Consider the following 4,975-nt stretch of genomic DNA (forward strand, 5'->3'; position numbering starts at 1 on the left):
TTTTGATTCACATTTTATTAATAAAAACACTTCTATAAAGTGAGAGTAAGGAAATTATATAATTATGATAGGAGTCAGAAAGCCCTTTAGATAAAGAAACATTATACTACGTTTTTGGACTTGTTAAAACGATTGAATAAAAAGTCTGCTAGGGTATTCTTTATAAGTGAGCAGACTGAGACACAATACCTTTTATATAAAAATGTGTAACAGAAAAAGGGTGACAACAAATAAATTTAACATTATTTCATAAGTTAATGCAGAGAGACTTCATGAGTTTGTTCCAGAATTATTTGATGTATGTTTAGCAAAACAATAAAATAGTAAAAGGAAACATTTTAAGATCAAAGGGATTGGATGAATTACAAGGGAAAAGATTAATAGCTTTTTTTAATAATTATAATTTTTTTAATAAATAAAAGATTAATTTGATACACAGGTTTCAGATTAAAAATTCTGAAATCTGTGTGTCAAAAGATTTATTTGTCAAAGTTAAAAAGGAAGATTAAAAGAAGAAGAAAGGAAAAGACTCTTACTGTAATTGTGGACAACAAATAGCCAATATCATTAAAGGATCAGAACAGATAATTTGCCAGAAAGAAATTTTAATTGATTAACAAGTGTTTGCTAAAATATTCAGTGTTCCTCCTGAGACGGTATCCATGTACATTTAAACAATATTCTAGCTTTTTTTGTTGGTCACATTATCTAATTACAAAGGAATGAATTCCTCACTGTTGGCACAGGTTTCTGGGGGAAAGATACATTGGTACTGCCCTTTGGAAGACAGTTTGAAAAGAAGGTTCAACAGCCTTGCCCTGGCCAGACCATAAAGTCTCAACCTGCCTACCTGGTGTGAAAGTAGCAGTGGATTTTTAGGGAGAACAATCCTGCTATACTGGCCATGTGTGACTGAGCCAGAGCAATCCATAACAGAGGGTAAGCAACTGAGCAAATTAAATCTGCCCTGCTTAGGGGTGAGAAGTTAGGATGAAAGGAGAGAGTGGGAGAATTGCCACCATGAGGCACTTTCAAGAGAAAGAAGATATTAGAAAAGCAGAGACTTGCGTAAGACGCCTGAAGTATCCTTTTAACAAACTCCCCTTACTTAAGACATATATATATATATATATATATATATATATATCGTACTATATTTCATATGTTCCCATGATATATATATGTATTATATATACATATATATGTGTATATATATATCCCTTCTTTTTTTTTTAAGAGAGAGAGAGAGTGAGAGAGAGAGAGAGAATTTTTTAATATTTATTTTTTAGTTCTCGGCGGACACAACATCTTTGTATGTGGTGCTGAGGATGGAACCCGGGCGGCACGCATGCCAGGCGAGCGTGCTACCGCTTGAGCCACATCCCCAGCCCAATATATCTCTTCTTTTTTAAGGAAAAAGCAATCTTTTTGATATTAAGTTAAAGTGGAATTTACAGGTAGAGTTTACGGTTTACTGAGCGATGCAGAGACAATTTGGAAGCCACTTGAAAGAATTTAACCTCTGTGGAAGAGGATGTAATGATAGAGCAGATGTCTATCCTATATGAGGTCTGAGGTTTGATCCTCCCAGAACCCTGAAAAGTGGAAAGAGAGCGAGCAAGAGAGAGCAATGGATAAATTAACACCTAAACTAGTGCAAGGAACAGATGATGAAAAACAGAATCTGAGATCCATGCATTAGGATAATTTTGGTCTGATCCAGACAAGCTGGACTCCTATCCAGGGCCTCACTTTTTAGAGCACCTTTTAAAAAATGTTATAAATCTCAACTTGATGAGCAAAATTCACCTAGACAGACAGTACCATCTGGACAAGGCACCTAAGCTTCTAGGACCTCTCTGAATCCTAACCTCCTCTTTGCCCTTTTCAGGTCTCACTGTTGAATAGGTATTGTTGACCAAATACTTAGCAATTCTGTGACTAACACTACAGGGTCTATAGGGTAGAATCCCAATTCTGGGAGGATAATCAGATCACTTCTGCAGAGAATAATGCATTTCTTTCTTGGAATTACATGATATTGGAAGTCCAGAATGGGATTGACAAGCCAATTTGGGGGATCTTCATTAATAACAAGGAATTTTCATGTGCACTCAAAGATAGCAAGTAACTATATAAGTAACTCTTCCCTTCCCATTTAAAACATTACTGGAATGATCACTATATTTCATATGTTCCCATGAGTTTTATAAAACATTTTAACCATCTTTTTTCTCATAAAAGATAGGGTCTGGCAAATAGTATTTTTCCAGGGCCTCACACACCCTGGGTGTGACCCCTGTGTTGAGATAATATAGGGAGACATAGGGCATTTGTCTGATCTGATTTGCAAAGCAAGCAGGCCATGCTTTGTTCTGCTAAAATCATGTCATCTTTGATCCATGTGGTATAGACACTGTGTTTACTGAAGAGCAGTGAATGTTGTAGACAAGCTCTAGAGTAGTTCCAAGAGGTGAGGCAATGCAGGAAGCAGAGATTTAGATAAGTCATTCTTATGGGACAAGTCAAATAGAAAGGAGCTGTGGAAGTGTATCAACACACCTTGTAAGGCATGTTCTCATAAGGTATGCTAGAGAAAGGGTGGATGCTCTTCAACAATGCCTGACAGGAGGACGTAGAACTGCAGGTCAGCATCTGTCACTGCAGCTGGAAATCCTTGCTGTTTTCAGGCTGCACTTTGAAAATATGGAAAAGCAACCACAGAAATGGTCACAGTCATGCAGGAGTATCAGGGACTCTGTGATAATGGAGGGACTTAATTTAAAAATTGGACTTTATAGGTAAGCATCTGCTTAGCTAAGGCAGATAGTGGGAGGGTGAACACTTAAACTGGATTACTTACTGCAATGTGGCAGGAAGGAATAGAACTGGTGGCTTTGAAGTAACAAAAGGCAAACAGAAAATGGGAAACTGAGTGAAGCTATGCTGGGTGTGATGTATAGGCTAGGATGTTTGCTCAAAGATGAAGAGCACAGAGACCATTTTGATGAAATTCAGGACAAATAATTGATGTTATTTATACGGAAAATACTTAAGATCAATGAGAAAAATCATTACAAGGGAGAAGCTAGAAAATAATCAGTGAAGATGAGCATAAAGAAACTTAAATAGAAAAAAAAAGACCCTGAAAGTAAGGAAAAATAATAGCTTTGTAAAAACTCACAAAGAATAATAACAAGATGCAGTAGAATTCTGATGACTGATCAGGGACATCAAGATTAACATGCACTTTCCAGCTCAGGGACAAAGTATAATAGTTTGGAGAAAACTCTCACATTATCTGAACATTCAGTTTGAAGAGATGTTCATGTTTTAAAGCAATCCAGAATAGAATTTCTCAAATTAAGAAAAGGGACTCGAGCAACATATGAAACACACACACACACACACACACACACAAACAAACACACACACACTCACTGTGTGAAATTATAAAAATTGATTCACTTTATTACTTCACTGCATTACTAAGTGAAGATGTTCTTTAGAAATTAAACTTCACTAATATTGTTATCAGAACCTTCAGTCATGGATTCCAATGCCAAGTCTCTCCTCTGTCTTTCTCTTCTCTATATTCACTTCTCTGAACCTGTTATTTCTTCTTTCTTTCTTTCTTTCTCTCTTTTTCTTTTTTTTTTCTTTTTTCTTTTGTAGTAGTAGTATAAGAAAGCATTATGACCACATACTACAGAACACAGTTGAGTTAGACATTTCTCAAGTTAATTATTGGATGATGAAGGAGAAAGCGTATGCCAAGAGCACAGGATACATGGTTTTGTCTGTCAAAACTTCTGTGATTCTCAAAACCACAATCCTACTCGTGTCTCTCCTTACTTCTGTCTATGGCAGAATTACCAAATGCAATCTCATTACATAGTCGAGAGCAGGCACCTGACCAAGCAGATGCAATGGCTTCTGTGAAGTGTGTCAGCAGAGGGGTCTGGAGAGAGTTAGGCCAATATTTTCTAAAAGAATAAAACTGAAAAAAGTAAAATTTAAAACCTCTTTCATATATAATATGGGGAAAAGAAAATTAGGCTAACTTGTGAGAGAAGAAGGAAAAACCAAGTGTCAATCAACTTGAAATTCTAAGTCCTTGTAATTCCTAAAGCTTTGTTATTTATGTCTCCTTCCTATGACATGAGCAATAAAATCTTCCTGGAATCCACTAGATTTCTATTAGCTATTGGAATCCAATGGCTTTCAATCAATTACAACTTTAATATAAAGAATACTAGGTTGGATTATAATAATTTGCCCAAATGGTTTCTGACTAATACAGGAATTTACTATATACCACTTCATTTCTAAAGAGGATAAACTGAGAAACACATATATAAGCAAATTATGAGAAATTATATTAGGAAATACCTATGAAATAAACTGTTTTTGGAGAACGGGCATGTGGACAAATCACAGATCATATAGTAAGTGGTAGAAAATAAAAGTAGAAGTATAGTAAAAAGTAAAAGATGTCAGAATTAAAATAAAACATTCTTCACAGAAATAATTCTGATGAGATACTTACACTCATACAAAACAATAGTTTTCTATAGTATCAAAAATGAAATTATGGCATTTGCTGGAAAATGGAGACCACTGGTGAACATCATGCTAAGTGGAATAAGCCAAACCCAGAAAGTCAAGGGTCAAATGTTTTCTCTCACATGCAGAAGCTAGACCAAAATCAGGATAAAAAGATGAGGGTACCCCATGAAAATTGAAGGGAGATTAGTGGAGTAGAAGAAGGAGATTGAGAGGATAGGAGGGGGAAAGGACAGGAAAAGGGAGAAATATGGAATCAAATTAACCAAATTATGCCAAGTATATATGTAAATGAACCACAGTGAATTGTCATTTATGGATATCTATAAATCACTAATTAAGAAAACTATAAATAAATAGGAGAAAGACCAATGGAGTAAAGGAAAAGAAACAGAGAGAAAGGGGGATG

This window comes from Marmota monax, unplaced genomic scaffold (genome assembly GCF_021218885.2).
Source record: "Marmota monax isolate L192 unplaced genomic scaffold, Marmota_monax_Labrador192_F-V1.1 WCK01_AAM20220418_F8-fsc00114, whole genome shotgun sequence".
NCBI classification, from domain to species: Eukaryota; Metazoa; Chordata; class Mammalia; order Rodentia; family Sciuridae; genus Marmota; species Marmota monax.